General features: G+C 37.4%; 1 pseudogene; it reads right to left on the bottom strand.

The window, feature by feature from the left end:
- Positions 1-572: 572 nt before the first annotated feature.
- LOC119540267 lies at positions 573-2,105 on the bottom strand (annotated as a pseudogene).
- Positions 2,106-20,813: the final 18,708 nt, after the last annotated feature.

Raw genomic sequence — 20,813 nt, 5'->3', positions numbered from 1 at the left:
GGGAGACGAGCTGGTGGGAAGCTCTCTCTTTAGACCCTAATGGCTAAAGGGGAGCAGGAGGCACTGATAGGACTACATTCTGGACAGAGGGAGAAAAGACTATAGTGAAAACACATCTTCCTTCTCAGATGATGTGTTAACATCTGACTCCACTTCTATGACTTCTCCTTTGGAACTAGCTACAGAAGATGGAAAGACCAGCCAGTCAAGGTCCAAGAAGAAATCATTAATAACATAACTGCCATAAGCCTTATCTGTCCCTGAGGAAGAATATGCAGAATATAAAAACATCTTGCCTTAAAGACAGAACTGGGAAAACAAGGGATGAATGGTTCATGCCAACGTCCCTTCTTTCTTTCTATTGGGTCCACTGAATCCAAGAAACATATTTTTCTTTAAGTGGTTAGCGTTGCATGCTCAATTCAGTGCGCCCTCAAGGATGTTAGAAAGGAGTAAGATAAGCTGTTTCCTGAAGAGTCCTAATTTTCCAAGCTAACCCAGAAAGGTCATCTGAAAAAGCTATGATATAATATATAATCAATTATTAAAATCAAGTACAACACAATTTTTGCCTAATCTCTCATGTTGCTTGCACCCAAATGGAAATGCTCATCATAATTAAAGTTGCCCAAATTGCCACTATATTTCCCAATAGGAGGATTATAAATTTACCTCGCATCTCTTTTTGGTCCTGCCGGAGATTTCTTGGGTGGTAAACCTGAAGTTGCATCTTCACTGGCTCTCTTTTGCCCAATCTCAACCTTCTGTACAGGTTTCCAGGATAATGTTACTGTGCTCTTGTAAGACGGAGGAATATGGAAGAGATCCTTGATTAAAACATTGATATTGTTTGTTATTTTCAATGCAACACTTTAATTTTTTTCTCTTCTGTTTTTAAGGCCTCACCTGTTTTCCCCTGGAGAGCCAAGCATAATTGTATGATATAAATTTGTAGGCCCCGTCCAAAGTACCGCAGCCTGATTTTGAAATCTTTGAGCTTTTCAGCATTCAGTTTGGCTGTTAAGAAATCTGGAAGTTTTCAGCCCAACTGGTGAAAGCTATACAATAAACATTCCACATAGCTGAACTGCAGTTTAGGCTCTTCATTACGAGCGTTCTCTCCATTTTCTGCTTCTTCTGGAGGGAGAGGCATATACTCCAATAACTTATCAAATAATTTCTTTAAATTTGTTTCTAGCTTTTCCATGTCACCAGAAAATGAACTCATCTCTGCCAACAATTTCAATACCTACAACTGTATTTCGAGACCTTCCACCAGGGTAATCAAAGAACTGAGGTTAGGAAGAACCTGCTCACAGTAGTAAATCACAAACCCCGTGGAATGAACATTTTTAGAGAAGAAGGGTACTGCCTGGCAAGTGCACTGTAAGAGCCTATCCATGCAGTCAGGATCGAGGAATTGAAGGTTTGCTCCAGGTCAGCTTGTTTAGCCACCAGCTCTACTATAGTTGCTGTTTTCCACTCACTGTCTGTAAGCTTTTTAACCCAGATAGTATCTTCATGAACAGAACAAATTCTTCACCAGCTACTTCTTCTAGGACCTTTTTGGATTCAGTTGGTATAAGCTCCTCTACTGCCTTTGTGAAGACTTCATCTGGTAAAGTCTTAAGTTTTGTTGAAAGGAACTTGATTGCTCTCTCTCTAACAATGTCTTCTCCTTGAAGTATTTGGCTAAACAAGCCTCCTAAAGTCCCTTTTGCATCCATCTTAAATATACTTAACTGGGCCTTGTTCACTAAGTTAAATTCTGCAGAGTCATCTGTCTGCAAAAGTTGTGTTAGTATGTCTGCCACGCGGGGTAGATTTTCTCCAGTAGCAAACTGAGGCAGCTCTTTAATTGCTTGACGTCAAATGGATACATCTTCATCCTCACAGAGGTCTAACTGTGCAGTGATAGCAGAATCAGCTAATTCAGGAAAATGCTTGAAGAATTTCGGAATAAATTGGGTGGCTAATCTTTTTTCCTTGGTACAACCTTTCACACCATCCAATATCACTTGATAGGCATCTTTATGCTGGCCTACTTGCCCAGTGGCATTGGCCAGAATGCCATAGTTGTGGTAAAGCTCATCCACCGTGGGCATGATGAGCGACACGCACAGGGCTCCCTCCTGCTGTCGTCAGCAGCGGCTGCGCCTCCGATGCCTCGGAAGGTCTCCAAACCCGCGACCGGCACTATTACGCCTCCAGCTGCCGCCAGTGCCGCCGCTAGTCACTCACCACTCCAATACAATCTTGATTTATCTTCTTTTTGTTTTGTTCTGATCTTTTTCTATGTGGCTGATGCTACTTTTTTCTCTGATGCTCTGTTGATTAGTTAAATCTGGGCCCTTATTATTATTTGAGGAAATACTAAATCTTGGCCCATGAGTTTAAATGAACTCTAAATTACATTTTTATCAATTGCATTTGAGAGGTTGCTTTTCCTAATCTGCTGTATGATGAAAACTCGCTGTAACCTATTACTAGAAAATTGTTTCTCTTTATATTTTGATGGCCTCTGGTTTCCTTTTCCTTTCTTCTCTGCATCTTCTATGTTCTCTACCCATTTGCCTCATTGTTCTGACCACATTGGGTCAATGGGAGGAATATTTTTTTATTATTTCCATGGGGGAAGAAAAGACACTTTAAAATTGGATTAATGCTGAAAATAATATGTAGAAAAGTGGACACTCCAGAGCTTCCTTTGTGAGACAATACCCTGTTGATGGTAGCTCAAATATTTTACTGCTTAACTATTTCTCATCCAATATTTATGGGTTACAAATGGATTTTGGGGGCAATTATAGTAGCAGGAGATCTTAAAAAATTATTCCCTGATATTCACATTTGTTTCAATAAGGCATGTTATAAAATATGACTTTATGTTTAGGGAGACATTACTGTTCAAGTCATATAGTTCATATAATTTGGGAGAAAATGTAAGAATATTCTAGATCATTAAAATATTAGAAAATGAAAGAAAATTATATTGTATATAAATAGATTCTTAATATGGTTTGCTAGCCAGGAGAGACCCAGCCATTAAGGAGATGTAAGGAAATGCCCTATACTTTTCAATTCAATCACATTTATTGAGCATCTAGTATGTAGCAGGCACTGTATTTAGGTACTGTGCATAGGTTGCAAAAACTGATAGGACATGATCCCTGTTCTCAAGGATTACACAGAGAAGAAAGATGGAGAGACAAAATAATTCAATAATTACAATAATAAGCATATACGTAAGAAATTAATTCTTGACAGAGACAAGAAGGTTTGGTCTGGGAAAATGACATAGAGCGTGATGCCAGAACTGTATGTTTAAGCATGGATAGGAGTTTGCCAAGTGTGAAGAAAGACAATATAGACAATATAGAGGAGGTGTCAAAAGATAAGATGTGTCTTGGCAATTTTGAACAGCTTGTTATGGTTTGAACTTAGGAATGCTGTGATAAGAGAGAAAGTTAAAAATGAAGATAAAAAACAAATCATAAACGGTTTTGAGACACATAGGGTTATATGAAAGAAAGGAGAGTCTTTGGTTTTTATCTGATGAGAGATAGGAAAATATTAAAGATTTTAAAAACAGAGTGGCAATTTGGGAACATAAGAGGTAAGGAGGGAAGGTAGCAGTGTAAAGCTGGAAGTGCAGTGACAGATTGGATGATGAACTATATTCATGGTGAGAATGCACTCTCACCTTCTCTGCCCATGAAAGGTTAACTGAGTTATGTCAGAATCCCAGATGAAACAATGGAAACTGAACTTAGATTAGCCATTATCTCCTCTCTTCATGCTCAGTGCTATTTTGCAGTCATTTTCTTTAACTGGAAAATGAATACAAGGTTCAAGGACTCTAGGTGTAAATTTTGATGCGTGCTGACTCCAGTGCAATCTTGTTAAAATCTTTTAACAAAACAGTAGCATACATTGTCAGAAGAAAATCTCTTTGAAGTTTCAATAAAGGACAAACAGGGACACACACTACTGGTGTTCTTCGGAGACCTGGTGAAGCAAGAACTCTTCAGGCCATCCATCTTTCTATGACTGGACCAAACATCTCATTCCAGTCGAGACTGTTCCCAACAAACATGTTTTATATTGGCCCAGCATGAAAGTTTAGATAGAACTCCAAGAAAATGACAATTTATTTCTTCATTTCTCCTTTATTGAACACCAAAAAGATATTGTAAGTAGTCACTAAGATCTAGACTGTCATGACACCTCCACTACAAAAACCAAGTATTTTTCAATACTGTTCTCTTCAGAGTAAATAGACATAGCACCTTATTTTGTTTGATGAGGTTTTACCCACAGCTTCCCAGTTCTGTATGGAAAGAAAAATATTCCCTTTAATGCATGAAATAATCAAGAGAGCTAAACAGACACTACACTACATTTTCGATCACACAGAATAATCCAAAAAGAGTTATGCAGTAAATCAAATGTTTTACTATTGTGCTATACAAAATGACCTATGAATTTTTCATTTTTTATTTTATTTTTTTTGCTCAGCAATACATCCCAAGTGAAATTAATTTTTTTCTAACATAGTTTCAAAGTCACACACACAGGGTTTATTTACACAACAACAAAATCGGAGTAAATGGCACATTTTCAGTTGTTTGTGAAAAACGAGGCTACAATGCCATTAAATATTAATTCTGGCTTTTTTTTAATATAAAAGTACAAATCATGGAATAATGTGAAATTAATGAAGTCAATTTGCTGTTTTACTTTTAAGCTACTTCAGGAAATGTTTGAAAAAAACAAAATTACATTTCTATCTTTAGAAATGCAAAAATATTTTCCATGTACATGTAGAAATGAAAATAGCCTACATTTACTTATCACAGGCTGAGTAATAAGGATATTTTTTCTTTATTGCTATTTGCAATTCTGAAAATCTACAGCTACAAAGAATGGAAAATAATTTCTGTAATTCAGCTTTCCCCTGGAGAACGAATTAGTAGATATGTCTATACTAGCCTCATGAAGCAATGCATGTTAAAGCTCTTAATACAGAGCAATTTTTAGAAGTCTGGAGAAAGGTTTTATTTGTACATTTCTCACTCAGCATTATGTACTTCCCTGAGTTGCTATTAATTAAGTCATCTAGTAAACATTCTTTTACCAAAAACATACTATATGTTAGGCATTCCTAGGTTCTGAGTGCTCAAACTTGGTGCTATCCCAAAAATATCTAGTGAAGCATGTTTGTTTTAAGAAACAACACCACAAAAATTTGCATGTTAATTAGTTGTCTAGACATTCTGGCATAGAATTATATAATTTTGCTTTAGAGCTTAACAGCAATAGTGAATTCCCATAAAACAAGTTACTGTCATTATTCAACAATTATAAACACATTAAAGTGGCTCAATGAAATTATACCCTTCCAACCTATATACTATTAAATGCCATGGGGGATGCAAAGAGGAACACATATGGACTCCATTCTTAACAGAAAATATTGTTGTTGAAATGCAAGCCAACACATAAGGGAAAGTGCAAAATGTTTTAAGAGCTTTTATTTTTTTCATGTACAAACAATAAATTTTAGAAACTCAGAAGGATAAATCTGTTATTGGGAGAGTGTGGTTGACAAAAAGATTCTATAGATGTGATTGTAAATAATTGACAAGAGATTACCTGATAGAGCTATAGGGGAAAACCATTCAGACTGAATTAATGAAGCTTACAAATTCATGGATATAAGGAAAGAAAGACTGTGTTTGGGAAAAATAACCAAAATAATGCTAGAAGTTGTGACCATATGGAAAAGCTATGACAGATATTCATAATTCCATTGAATATAATTTAAAATCTTTAATAGAGGAGAACCTAAGATGGCAGATAGGTGAGACAGGGCAAAAAAAACACCTCCATGAAAAATACTAGATAAAAACCAGAAAGTGACCCAGAACACCAGTTTCAGCAATGCACCAGCTGGACAAGGTCTACTAAAACCACAGGGACCATGCACTTGGTGAAACTGGGAGTCTGCATTCTGAAACGAGTGAGTAAGCTGGGTGAAAGTCCTGTTGCCGCTCTGCAGTGTGGAGAAACCGGGGGTTGGTGTTTGGAGACGGACTAGTTCTTTTAAAAAAAAAAATGAAAATCCCAGGAGCAGCTGCAGTTGCAATGGTGAGAACTGCACAGTGAAGCATGGCATTAGTGGACTGTGCCAACCTCTCAGTGTCTGGCATGGAGGATAGACCACTGCTGATTCCCTCAGGGCCAGGGGCAGAGGGAAGAGCCAAAAAGAGAAAGAAATCACTCTGCTTGCAGCTCCCCGGCGGGCTGGAGACATTCCTGCCTGGGGCCATACCCACAGCCCAAAGCCACTCCAGGAAACCCAGTATGATGGGGAGTGTATCCCACAGCACTGTGCACACACCACAATATCGGCCATGGACAGTGGCCTTGGGTGCATACACAGCTAGTTGTCCCGGAGCTGGCAAGGCTGAGCTGTGAGAAAGGGGTGGGGGATGTTGAGATGCTCCATTCAGCCTTCTTTACATCAGGCTGAGAGCGCCCCTGCATGGCTGGCTGCCTGGGGCTTCCCTTGAGGGACGGTGTGCACTTGTGATATAGCACAGCCTTCCCTCAGCAGAGGTCCTGGAAGATCACAGCTGAGAAGGGGTCCTGCTCAGAAAACCCAGAGACACTACGTCAGTGCCAGGGACTTGTGGGTCAGTGGCAGAGAAAATCCGGGACAAAACTGAAGTGAAGGCTTAGACTCTTGCAACAGCCTTGAATCTCCAGGAACACCTGGGAGGTTTGATTATTAAAGCTGCCCTGCCCCCTTAACCACCCAGACACACACCCCACATTCAGGATGGACAGCACCAACAACACACCCAAACGGAGTTCACCAATTGAACCCCACATGAATCATTTCCCAACACACCACAAAGACAAAGTTGAGGAGAACTGACTTAAGGGGAATAGGTGACTTGCAGATGCCATCTGCTGGTTAGTTAAAGTGTATGCCACCAAGTTGTAGATCTGAAAAATTAGATTGGTATTTTTTACAACTTGAAAGAACCCTATCAAGCAAAGCAAATGCCAAGAGGCCAAAAACAACAGAAAATCTTAAAGCATATGATAAAACCAGACAATATGGAGAACCCAATCCCAAACACCCGAATCAAAATATCAGAAGAGACACAGTACCTGGTGCAATTAATCAAAGGATTACAATCAAAGAATGAGAGCATGGCACAGGATATAAAGGACATGAAGAAGAACATGGCACAGGATATAAAGGACATAAAGAAGACCTTAGAAGAGCATAAAGAACAAATTGCAAGAGTAAATAAGGTTACTATTTAGGGAAGTTGAACAATGACTCAGTGTCCTAGAGGACCACAGAACAGAAAATGAAAGAACAAAAGCAAGAATGGAGAAAAAAATCAAAAAAATCAAAATGGATCTCAGGGATACGACAGATAAAATAAAACATCCAAATTTAAGACTCATTGGTGTCCCAGAAGGGGAAGAGAAAGGTAAAGGTCTAGAAAGAGTATTCAAAGAAATTGTTGGGGAAAACATCCCAACCTTCTACACAATATAAATATACAAAGCATAAATGCCCAGCGAACTCCAAATGGAATAAATCCACATAAGCCCACTCCAAGACATATTCTGATCAGAATGTCAAATACTGAAGAGATGGAGCAAGTTCTGAAAGCAGAAAGAGAAAAGCAATTCGCCACATACAACAGAAACAACATAAGACTAAGTAGTGACTACTCAATGGCCACCATGGAGGCGCAAAGGCAGTGGCATGACATATTTAAAATTCTGAGAGAGAAAAATTTCCAGCCAAGAATACTTTATCCAGCAAAACTCTCCTTCAAATTTGAGGGAGAGCTTAAATTTTTCACAGACGAACAAATGCTGAGAGATTTTGCCAGTAAAAGACCTGCCTTACTTCAGATACTAAAGGGAGCCCTACCGACAGAGAAACAAAGAAAGGAAAGAGAGAGATAGAGAATTTTAACAGACATATATTGAACCTTACATCCCAAATCACCAGGACACACATTTTTCTCTAGTGATCACAGATCTTTCTCCAGAATAGACCATATGCTGGGACATAAAACAAGCTCAATAAATTAAAAAAAAAAAAAAAAGAAAGAAAACAAAAAACAACAGAATATACTCAAAGCACATTTTCTGACCACAATGGAATATAAATAGAAGTCAATAATTTTTGATTTGTAACTCCACTATTTACTTCCTACATGATATAAAATACACAAACTCTAATGACAAATCAGTGGTTTTGGACTCAATGTAGAATATGTAATTTTTGACAAGAACTATATAAGGGTGGGGGGATGGAGGAGTATAGGAACATAGTTTATATGTCCTATTGAAGTTAAGTTGGTATCAAAGAAAAACAAGATTGTTATGGATTTAAGAGGTCAATTTTAAGCCCCACAGTAAACACAAAGAAATTATCATAGAATATGACCATAGAGATGAAAAGTAGAGTACGGGTTACAAGAAGTGGGGGAAGGGGCAATGGGGAGTTAAGAAATGAGTGTAGGGTTGCTGTTTGAGGTGAAGGGAAATTTCTAGTAATGGATGGTGGGAAGGTGATAGCATTACAACATTCTAAATGTGATTAATCCCACTAATGGAATGCTAGGAAGGTGGTGGAATGGGAAGATTTATGCTGTATATATGTTTCCACAATTGAAAAAAAAAAAACAAAACAGTCTAAATAGATGACAATTGAATGCCAAGGATGATCCTGGATGGGATCTGAGGATGGAGGAACAGGAGGCTCAAAGGGACACAGTTGAGACATAAGAAAGAAAAAAAAAGAGGAAATATATAATGTAAGCTTTGTATAAATGTTGAATTTCTTGAACTTCTTAGTTGCACTTAATGGGATTGCATAAGAGAATGTTCTTGTTCATGGGAATTGTATATGTGAATTATAGTGTTGTTTGTTCAAGGATGTGTGCAGCTTGCTCTCATATGTTCAGAAGACAGAGCAATAGATGATGGATGATAGATAAGGAAGGAGGGAGGGAGGGAGGGAAAGAAAGAAATGGCGGTGTGACAGCATGTTAAAGTCGGTGGATCGGGGTATCGGGGAAGGGGGGTCAGGGTATGCTGGAGTTCTGTGTATGGGGTTTGTATTGTTTTTGCAACTGTTCCTATAACTTTGAATTTATTTCAAAATAAAATTTAAAAAAATCTTTAATAGTTGTATGTTGCTATCAGGAAGAAAGTATATGAAAAAAATTGCAAGACACCTTGACAGTCAAAAATGGTAGACTTTGGTGGGAATGTATTTACATACCTTTAGAGCCAAATAAATACAAAGTCCAATCAATTGAATAGAAGTGGCCTCGGAGGGGTTTGCAGACTTTCCTTACTAGAAGGAAGAGTTAGGTAATGGGGAATTTGATTCTAAAGTGATTTAAAGAGATACATGACAATCTCTATCTTTAAATTACTGGGTCACTGATGAAGCAACTATATGTAGGCTTCAGTATATCCTATCAGCATTGAGTACAAAAATTCCATCATATATCAGCTTAATTTTTGGACTATTAAATAAACCTCAGTAACTGAGAAGGTAAACCCAGAAAATTCGCATGGGAAAGTAAATCAGTTGTCTATTGCTACATTACAAATTAACCCAAAACTTAGCAACTGAGGAAGACATTTCTTATTTTAGCCAGTGTTTTAGCTTCCTAGGCTGCTCAAGCAAATGCCATGAAATAGGTTAGCTTAAACAATGGGTATTTATTAACTTACAGTTTTGAGGCTAACAGAAATTCTATGGCATTCTGGGGCTGGTGCTAGTGATCTTTGGTCCTTAGCTTGTCACATGGCAAGGCACATGGCAATGCCTCCTGGTCTCTCCCTTCTTTTCCAAGTTCCATTGATGTTCAGCTTCTGGCTGCTTCTTCTGTGGCTTTCACTTTATCTATCTTTCACTCTGCTTATAAAAGACTCCAGTAATAGGATTAAGACCTCTCCTGATTGAGGTGGCCATACTTTCTTAACTGAAGAAACCTCATCAAAAGGTTCTACTTACAAAGGGTTCACACCCACAGTAATGGATTAGATTTAAGAATATGTTTTTCTGGGATACATACAGCTTCAACTACCACACCTAGCTTCTGGAAGTCAGGAAACTGGGAGAGACTTAGCTGTGCAGTTCTGGCTTAGAATCTCTTAGGAGGTTGCAGCCATGTTGGCTGGGACTGAAGTCATCTGGAGGATCAGCTTTCATGCTCACTCATGTGGCTGTTGGCAGGACCCAGTTCTTTGGTGACAACTGACTGGCGGTCTCAGTTCCTCACCACATGGGTAGCTCCAAAGAGATGACTAAATTCACTCATCACAAAACAGCCAGCTTCCCCATAGTGAGTGAAAAAAGAGGGAGAGAACAAACCAGATGAAGTCTGCACTATCTTTTTAAAACCTAGTATAGGGTTAGGCAGACATCATTTCTGCTTTATTCTATTGATAACAAAGATCAACATTTCTGGTACAAAGAGGAAGGTCATTACAAATTTTAGGGACTCACTATCACAGCAGAACTCTCCTCCAAATTGTTTCTAATGACATAATTATTTTCTTTACAGGTACTTATCTTTTAGACCCAGGAAAACTTATCATTAAGTGAAGTCTTATTAAAATAATCAAGTTATGGTAATTATATTTTTGCATTTTGTATAGATCTTAGGTATTTTTCATGTTTAAGTGAATTTGGACTATTAAGATAAAGTAAACTTGCAATTCCCATTAAAATTTATAATCAAGTAATTGATAAAAACTTATGGCTTTAAGTAGAAATCTTAACAAGTGTCTATATTATACTGAATCATTTAAGAATAAATATATAAATACATTTTATTTATTATATTATACAAATTGTTTCATTTTGAGAGTAGTCAACATACTTAAAAAAAGGTTACGTATAAAAATTCATAACCAGATGGAAGAAGATGGTGGCATAGAGAGGAGTGGAAGCTAGTTTGTCCCCTGCAACAACTAACAACCAACCAGGAACAACTAGTAAATAATCTGGATTAACTGTGGGGGGACAAATGTGACTACCCACTCATCATACACCAACCTGAATTGGGAGGAATGCCCGAGATCACAGCATAAAATCTGTAAGTAAAAACTGTGGATCCAAGCCAGGAGCACCCTCCCCCCATGGCCTGAACTGCAAAGCCTAGTGGTGCTAAGGAGCAGCACTCTCCCAGCAAGCGAATATACCTCAGCTGAGCTCCAACTGGGTTTTAATTAACATGTGGACTGCTCAATACAAGATATGAATCCCCAACAAGAAGACAGAGGCTTTTGGTGACAACTGAACTTGGAGAGCTGGAGGGTGGCTGTGGACTGACCCTGAAGGGGGCTTTCTTTCCCTTTTGTGGCTCAATGGAGAAAGCCTCAGCCATTTTCAGTTCCCAGCATTCTGACCCAGACAAGGATGGAGATAGCACAGGCAGAGAGACTCTTCAAATGTAAATGACTCTCCTGAGGGGGTGTATCCTCCCTAAGAGGAAGAAGGTGGTGCCAAGCTCTACTACCCAGCTTCCATTAAGAACCAGACCCCAGAGCCTGGGGGAAAACAGCCACAGGCCACACTTCCTTACACTAGTCTGGAGCTACAGGCTGACAGGCGCCACCTGCTAGGCAGAAAAGCACAGTGACGTGAGGCCTCACGGGGTGCATCAATCTTATAAGACACACCCTCAGAGAGATGTGATACTATTGCCTCCTGCTGAGACCTGAGCCCATTCTGGTCTGGGAAAACCTGATTGCAGTAACCAAGGAAACCATGCCTAGACAACAGAAAACTACAACCTACACCAAGAAAAATGAAGTTATGGCCCAGTAAAAGGAACAAACTTACACTTCATCTGAGATACAGGAATTTAAGCAACTAATACTAAATCAATTCAAAAGTTTAGGGAAGATATGGCAAAAGAAATGAAGTGTATAATGAAAACACTGGGCATAAATAAGATAGAAATCGAAAGTTCAAAGAAACAACTGGCAGAATCTATGGAAATGAAAGGCACAATACAAGAGATGAAAGACACAGTGGAAACATACAACAGCAGATCACAAGAGGCAGAAGAAAATACTCAGGAACTGGAGAACAAGGCACCTGAAAGCCTACACACAAAAGAACAGATAGAGAAAAGAATGGAAAAATATGGGCAACGTCTCTGGGAACTTAAGGATGAAATAATATGGAGGAATGTACATGTCATTGGTGTCCCAGAAGGAGAAGAGAAGGGGAAAGGGGCAGAAGCAATAATAGAGGAAATAATCAATGAAAATTTCCCATTTCTTATGAAAGACATAAAATTACGGATCCAAGAAGCGCAGCATATTCCAAACAGAATAAATCTGAATAGGCCTTTGCCAAGACACTTAATAATCAGATTATCATCATCAAACACAAAGAAAGAATCCTGAAAGCAGCAAGAGAAAAGCGATCCATCACACACAAAGGAAGCTTGATTAGACTATGTGTGGATTTCTCAATAGAAACCATGGAGGCAAGAAGGAAGTGGGGTGATATATTTAAGATACTGAAAGAGAAAAACCACCAACCAAGAATCCTATATCCAGAAAAACCATCTTCAAATGTGAGGGGGAGCTTAAAATATTCTCTGACAAACAGACAATGACAGAGTTTGTGAACAAGATACCTGCTGTACAGGAAACACTAAAGGAAGCACTGCAGACAGAAAGGAAAAGACAGGAGTGAGAGGTTTGGACAACAACTTTGGGAGATGGTAGCAGAGCAATATAAGCACACTGAACAAAGATGACTGTGAGCATGGTTGAAAGAGGAAGGTTAGGACCATGTAGGATACTGGAAAAAAAGACGAAAGATAAAGACTGGGACTGCATAACTCAGTGAAACCTAGGGTGCTCAATGATTGTAATAAAAGATCAGGAACATGCAAAATAGGAAGACATGAAGCAGCCAAAGTAGGAAAGACAGGAGCCTAGAATCCAGGAGCAAAGTCACAGAGCAGGAGAATAAGTCCCAGTACACCCAGATGACAGATGGATGAGTGAATGGGGCAGAGGAAAGTCTCACCCACAAAGCAAGTGAAGTCCCCGGATCTCCTGCCCACGAGTGGCCACCTAGCAGCAGCACTGCTTCTTACTGCAGCACTTCTGCTGGCAACAGCCCTTCCCACAGCCACAGCCACAGTAGCCACAGCCACCCAAGCCACAGCTGCAGAAGAAGAAGCAGCAGATGACCATGGAGGTGCTACAGCAGCCCCCACAGCAGCTGCAGCAGCAGGGGCAGCAGGCAGAGCAGCAGCTGACCCAGTAGCACCTTCAGGTGGTACAGCTGCCACAACTTCCACAGCCACAGCCAACCCATGGTGTCAGTAGAGTCAGTAGAGAGGAACTGGGTGGTGAGGGGAGAGGAGTCAGGAGGTGAGGGGGGTCTGATGCCTCCTTCTGCGGGCAGACCCTTATATACCATTTTAAGGGAGAATCTTGACCTCCGACTGCCACCACTTCCCTGTTGTCATTTAAGCTAATGTCACAGCAGAATCTCACATGGTCTTGTGCATTTCCTTAAGGGGGTCCTTCTGACTTGATAAGCTCCCTAATTTAAAAAAAAAAGTTACTTCAGGTTGTTCTAGAGTTCACAATGCATATTTTAAACTAATCTATATCCACTTTCAAATAACACTATACTGCTTCACGTGTAGTACAGGTGCCTTGTAAGTGAATATTCCCAATTCCTCCCTCTCATTTTTCATGATATTCTCACTTATCCATATGCTATAATCACAAACTATTATCACTCTAAATAAACAGCCATCTTTTAGCTCAATTACTACAAAATAAGATTTTATTTTACCTTTGTCTTCTCCAACTTCCTTTATATAGATCCCAACTTATGTCCTATAACATTTTCCTTCTCTCTGAAGAAATTCTTTGACATTTCTTGCAGGGAAGGTCTGCTGGTAATAAATCCTCTCAGTTTTTGTTTGTCTGAGAATATCTTTATTTCTTCTTAATTCTTGAAGTATAACTTTGCTGGATGTTAAATTCCAGGCTGATATTTTTGGCTTTATTGGTTTTTTCTTTCAATGCTTAACTCTTTCACTCCTCTCTTCTTGCTTGATGATTTGTGATTAAAAGGCTGCTTTGATTCTTATCCTTGTACCTCTGTAGGTAAGTCATTTTTATCCTCTGGCCTTTTTCTAGATTTTCCTTCTGTACTGTTTGCCTGCAGTTTGACTAGTATATGCCTAGGTATGTTTTCTTTTGTCTGCCTTGGTTTGGTATTTACTTGATTTTCTCTGAGCTTTCTGAATTTGTGGTTTGGTTATCTGTCATTAATTTTGCAAAGTCATCAGCCATTAATACTTCAAATATTTCTTCTGCTTTATTGTTGCTTCTATATCTGCTGTTCCAGTCACACATACATTTTTCATATTGTCCCAAATGTCTTGGATGTTCTGGCTTGTTTTTCTTTATGCATTTCAGTTTGAGAAGTTTCTATTGTCCTGTCTTCAAGCTCACTGATTCTTTCTTGGCTGTGTCAAGTCTACTTATGTGACTATTTTGGTAAAGTTTTTTTTTAGTTTTTAGTATTTTATTTTAATTTTCTCTGTGCACATTACTCATCCATTCATGCATGTGCTTTCATCATAACCCTTAACATATTAATCATATTATTTAAAATTCCCTGCATAATTCTAGCATCTGTGTCTTATCTGAGTCTTGTGACAGTTTGTCTTTCAAACTGTTTTTGCCTTTTAGTATGCCTTGTAATTTTCTATTGAAAGCCAAACAAATTGTATCAGGTAACAAGAACAGAGATAAATAGGCATTTAGTTTAAGAATTTATATTAATCTAGACAGAAGGTAGTCAGTGTTTAATGTTTGCTATAGCTATAAGTGCCAGAGTCTTCAAGTTCCTCTGGGTTCCTTGTTTTTGTCTCCCCTTGATTTTGGGCTTCTCTAAGTATTCAGAGACACTCTGTCTTTGGCTCTTTCAGCTACAATTTGTTGTGATTATACTGGAACCATGTTGGTAGGTGGTAAGACGTGTGGGAGGTGATCATGCTCCAATATTCCAATAAGTCTCAATCATTTAGTAGGAAAAAAAAATTCATAACTGCCATTTAAAATATTTGAAGGTGAGATTTGTAAATAAGTTTAAGTATTTTTCAAAATCCCCTAAAAGGGATTGTTAAAACTTGTTAAATTTATAAATGGGACATTAAGATTTTTATCCTGGACATATAAGCCTAAGGAAGAACTTGGATTTTGAATGTATAACTTAAATAAATCAAATATTACACACAATATATATTAATTCTTAAATTTAATATTTTTAAATAATTTCAAACAGAAAACATGCAAGAATAGTACACCGGACTGCCTTGGAATCTTTACCCAGATTGCATTTGAGAGTATGTTACAGATATGATGCCATCTTTCCCCTAAACACTTCAGTGTATATTCCTTGAAAATAAAATCACAGTACTTAATAACCACAATACAATAATGAAAAGAAGGAAATAAAGATTAATAACATATTGTCACCCAATCTACATATGTCTTTCAGGTTTTGACTTTCTTTTTGGTGTAGGATTATGTGCAGGATTGGATGGTGCAGTGCATTTAACTGTCTCTTTAATCTCCTTCAATCTGGAAGAGATCCTCAGTTCCCCTTCCTTATTTTTCATGACCTTGAAATTTTTAAAAGTACAAGCCAAAGGAACTACTTTGTAGAATATCTTTCAGTTTGGGATTCTCTTGTTTCCTCATAATTATATTCAGTTTATGCCTTTTGGGCAGGAATAGCAGAGAAATGATAAATGATACTATGTTCTTCCAGAGCATCTTATCAAGAGGAACATGATGTCAATTTATCTCATTGCTATTGATGCTAACTTTTGTCTTTGGGTTAACATGGTACCTCCCAAGATTTTCCACTATATATTCATCAGTATTGTACTTATTAATTTATTCTTATTAATTGCTTATTATTAATTGACTAATAGTAATAACATTTGCAAATATTTTATGGAGAGCTAATTTGAGACTATGCCAATATCCTGTTTCACATCAAATTTTTACCCAATAATTTGACATTCACTGATGGTGATTGTCTATAACAATCATTACTATGGTTATTGTCAAATGGTGATTTTTGAATCCAGCATGTCTTCTGTATTTATTAGTTGGCATCCTACTGTAATGTAAAATTTTTCCTTCTCCCCCATTTATTTGTTTATTGATTAACATGTTCATATAAGTGTGCACTCAGGGCTTCCTATTTTATCCAATATATTATAATCCATTACCATCAATTTTCCCAGATTTGACTAGTAATACTCTAAGTCCAATCCTACTTTCTTTTGTCATGACCCCTTCAATCTCTGGGCATTTTCTAACTTTTTTCAGGCTTATCCCTGCCCCAGATCTGAAATTAGGCATTTCCTCAAAGTTCTCTGGTTCCTTTAGTGGAGAATTGTGTATTTAGAAAGCAAGATCTGAGTGTTAGGTGTGCTCATTATTACTGGTGTGTCATTGCTTCTAGGACATTTCAGCAGATACATACTCCATATCATTTTCTTCAATTTCTGGATCTAGCCATAATATACAAATAACATTATATAAAATATATAAGTATATATCAATAAATGTGCATTTATAATAAATATAGAATCAATAATGAGTTCACATCTATACCTCCAATTCCAATTCAACTCCACAGTGTTTTTATCTTTCTCCCTTTCCATATCTGAATGTCCCTTCTTCAACATTGAGAAAGCTGGTTCCCACTGTATTCAATATAATAACTTATTTGCTCAATATCCCTGTATGTAACTAATACTCTTACCATGCAATCAACACCTCTATCCAGAATCTTCTGCAGAATTTATCTGTCCAGATGATCCCCACCCTCACCTCTACCACACATGCTAAACCCTGCCTGAACCTGTCACCCTACCGGCATTGTGCAGGCTATATAAGACATGCCCTCATTCCAATTGATATGTTAATCATTATAATGAGATAATAATGCTTTACAGGATTCATGAATGAAAACATTTAAATGCATCCCATTATTGAAACAAGAAGTGCTAAATATATAAATGCAATAAATGTCTCATCCAAGAAACTTTGGACAACATGATTCCTTTCTGCTATGAAACATGCCTTAGATGCAGAATGGAATCAAAACCTCTTGACCACACATCTAAGCCTCCAGAAAAATGCAGTTAATCAGGAAATTGAGCAACTGTATGCTTAACATTTCTTGGGTTCAGAGTCCTGTAAATCTGTAAATTGAGGGTGGCTGTTTTGAGTCTCCAAGTATTTGTGCTGAGGGGGAAAAGAAGCTACCATCATGGTGAGGTGGAGGAGAAGGAGCCAAGTGGTTTTCAAGTCTGCTACTCATTATTCAAGCAAAGCATCTCTCACTCATGTCTATTTTCTGTATTGAGCTTTTATTTTACTATTGGGTCTACCTGCTAAAGTTAAATGTTTGTAAACCATGATTCTAGTGCTACAATTCTATGCATAATAGGAAGTTTTGTTTAATTAATTCAATCTTCATTAATTCAATCTTCTCCCACCTTGCCAAAGTAGAAAGATTTAGCAGAAAAAGCATGGATTAACTTGAAACTGTTACTTAAGTAATAATACCAACTCCAAAGTATATTGTGAAGGCTTAAATAAGATGATGTATGTTGTGCTCAGCACAAAGAGGTTTAGAATAGCAATTAATAAATGCAACTATTGCCTTCTTTTTCTAGCATGCTAGTGAGCATCTAGTTGGTTCTTAATAGGTATTTGTTAAGATGAATTACATTTCAGTATTTTACCATTAATACTGACCTGTCTTGATGTCAGATCACTTTTGTTGAAGGCTTACAACCAATTCACTCTGACCAACATTTCCAAACAAGTTAGCTGTGTTTTTTTTTTTTTTTTTTCTTTTCAATTTGCTTCTTATAGGTTGTTCTTTAGGGAGACAGGAGAGTAGAAGGACAGATATGTCTGCAAAAACTATAAAGTTAGTTGCTCATTGAAAATTAGACTATATTAGGGAAAAACAACATGTAATAAATGCAATCAACTATCTTTTAAATAAATTCACCCTAAATGATATTAGTAGCTAAAATGTATTGAGCATTTTCTCTGTGCCAGGCATTTTGCAAAGCCCTTCAAAAACCATTCTATAAAGTAGATAGTGTCATTAGCCTTGTTTACAGATGAGAAAAATGAGCCTTAGAGAAGTAAAGTAATTTTTCCAAGAATAAAAACTTAGAGTAATTGGATTCAAACCCAGGCAATCTGATTTCAGCCTGTATAGTTAACTAATTAGCCTGAACTACCATAATCTGTGAATGGGAAGTGGTTGCTTTTATTTAAAAAATTATTAAATATTTACTAAGCTCTTATGTTATGCCAGATTCTGTTGGAAGTGCTAGGGATATAGTAGTGAATCAAACATGTCTCCTCTAATAGGACGAAACTGAACACATACATACAAATAATAAAATTCCTTTTGTGATAAACCTGAGCATATTGGCATATTTAGTTGGCAGGCTAATCGGTTGAATTATATTCAGTCTGAATAAAGAGTAGGAAAACTAGAAAAGGGGAAGCTTAAGAGTAACATTTTTTCAGCTGGTCACAAGCCTTGTCTGAGGAGGTGATGACATAACCAACCAGGTTTCCTGAGCAAGTGTTTCTGAAATGGAGATGGGTTTAGTAGATTGTCAGAGTACTATGATACTGACCACCAAAATTATGCATTATATCTCTGCTGTGAATTCATGCTGTTCCTCTTAAGTTACTTTTTCTAAGTATAAATAATTAAATGAGCATAATTATTCATGCAATATATAGACTACTGAGAGTTTAGTCAGTTGGAACAATACTCCATGCCTTAGTGAACTGGGGATAAACTAAACAACAAACAAACAAGTTCTTTATTATGTAAGGGCAGAGAGAAAATCCTGAAATATGGTGAACCCATAGAGTGTCTACCACGCTGTGACTGAGGCCCTTTCTGGGTGACCAGATGGCTTCTGGAGGTGCTGGCCCAATGTCATTGTTCCCTGGTGGTATAAGGTTTCTTTTCTCTTCTTCATTAGTTTCCCTTCTCCAAAATGTTAGGGGTATTTCCTCTCAGATAGCAGCAATAGAATTGTTAATTCCAGCTGTTTGCACTAATTCCTGGTTATTTAACTTTTCATCATCACTTTTATTAAGTGCTTAAACATACCTGTGCATGCACTCACACACACACTTACATACACGTACACACCTCTGCTTGGTTCTAATTTAGTCTCATAATAACACCTCTCATTTGAGAAAATTGAATTTTAGACCAGACTCCTAAGCAAATTCACTTTTATGATAAATTAATGAGGTGGCAAAAGAATTTTATCACAAACAAACTTACTCTTTCACTACTTTTTAGAATTTACAGGGGGCCAGGGGAACAAATTTTGCAAAATCCCTACTATAACCATATCTCTTTGGTTAATATCTTCAAGGCATTTCTCAAGACCAGCACTGCTCACACAGAACTGTTCATGCCCTGCTAATAGACTAGGCCATTAGTTAAGTCATGGTTAAACATACTAATGTCATTAGACACACACGCTGACTTGCCTTGGGATAATATAATCCAATTTAACATCAACAAAATAAACACTCTTGTTGTAGCACTTCTTGAACTTAATATTCCCTCTAAAGTACATGATTCAGTACTCTCTCTCTTATGAGATATGGATGTTCTGAATAGATTTTTGAAATGCTAAGTTTTGTCCTGAATTCTCTTTATGCTGACCTCCATATTGTTGGGTATTTAATCTCTTCAGAAGCATTCCCACCCAGTTTTGTAAACAGATGCCTCTATAATTTGTCCAGTTTTCAGTAATGGCTTATCCAGGTAATAAAACCATTCACAAACACACAGGGATCTTTTTTGTGTTACCTCCTGGGAAGCAATGAGATGCTAAAGAAAACAAAAAGCAAGAAAGTTGAATAATCTCCTCCAAACAATTTGCCTATCATCAAAGTCCCGGAAGTAACAAAGCATACTGAAGGAAGAAAAAATAGAACATTTTTTTGTGTGTTTGCTTCATAGACTATATACCTATACTTATAATACAAAGAAGAATGTGGGGTGATATAATTTTTCAAATGAGTTGATATTTTTACGCACAGGGGCTTAAAGAGGAAATATTACTTTCAATTAGATTAAAATTTGCTCTTTGTTTATTAACTTTATTAATAAAAATGTGTAAACTATAATCATCTGTCTGCACCCTAATACCAGCATGTCCATTTGGATGAGAATTGGCATTACTGCTGAGGCTCAGGGATAATGTCGACTGACTCTTCTGAAGTTAATACAGCAATTTAATTCAGTCACAAAGAGAATCATGAATTAATACGACATCTGGCCTATGGTATCAAAAATTGAAAGATGAAAAGAAAACCCAGGCATGAAGAAACAAACTTGTTTCAAGAATAAAGATAAAAAAATAGAGAATAGCTACAAAAGGGTGCTGATTTACTCATTTTTTTTTAGATGAAAGAAAATTGCCTTGAGAAAAAAATATGTTCTCATTTTAACTGTTGTTCTTGATTGGAAGCTAATTTTGAGTTGTGGCAGAATAATCACTGAAGTGAACTAGGAAAACAAATACGAACACCATAGTCTCTGTGGTTATAACCAATTGTGTTGTCTGATAGAGGTTCTCAAATATAGGTTTTGTAACCAGCTGCACCCA

The sequence above is a fragment of the Choloepus didactylus genome, chromosome 7 (assembly GCF_015220235.1).
Source record: "Choloepus didactylus isolate mChoDid1 chromosome 7, mChoDid1.pri, whole genome shotgun sequence".
Taxonomy (NCBI): Eukaryota; Metazoa; Chordata; class Mammalia; order Pilosa; family Megalonychidae; genus Choloepus; species Choloepus didactylus.
The sequence above is the reverse complement of the archived record's forward strand: the minus strand, read 5'-3'. Positions and strand labels throughout refer to the sequence as shown.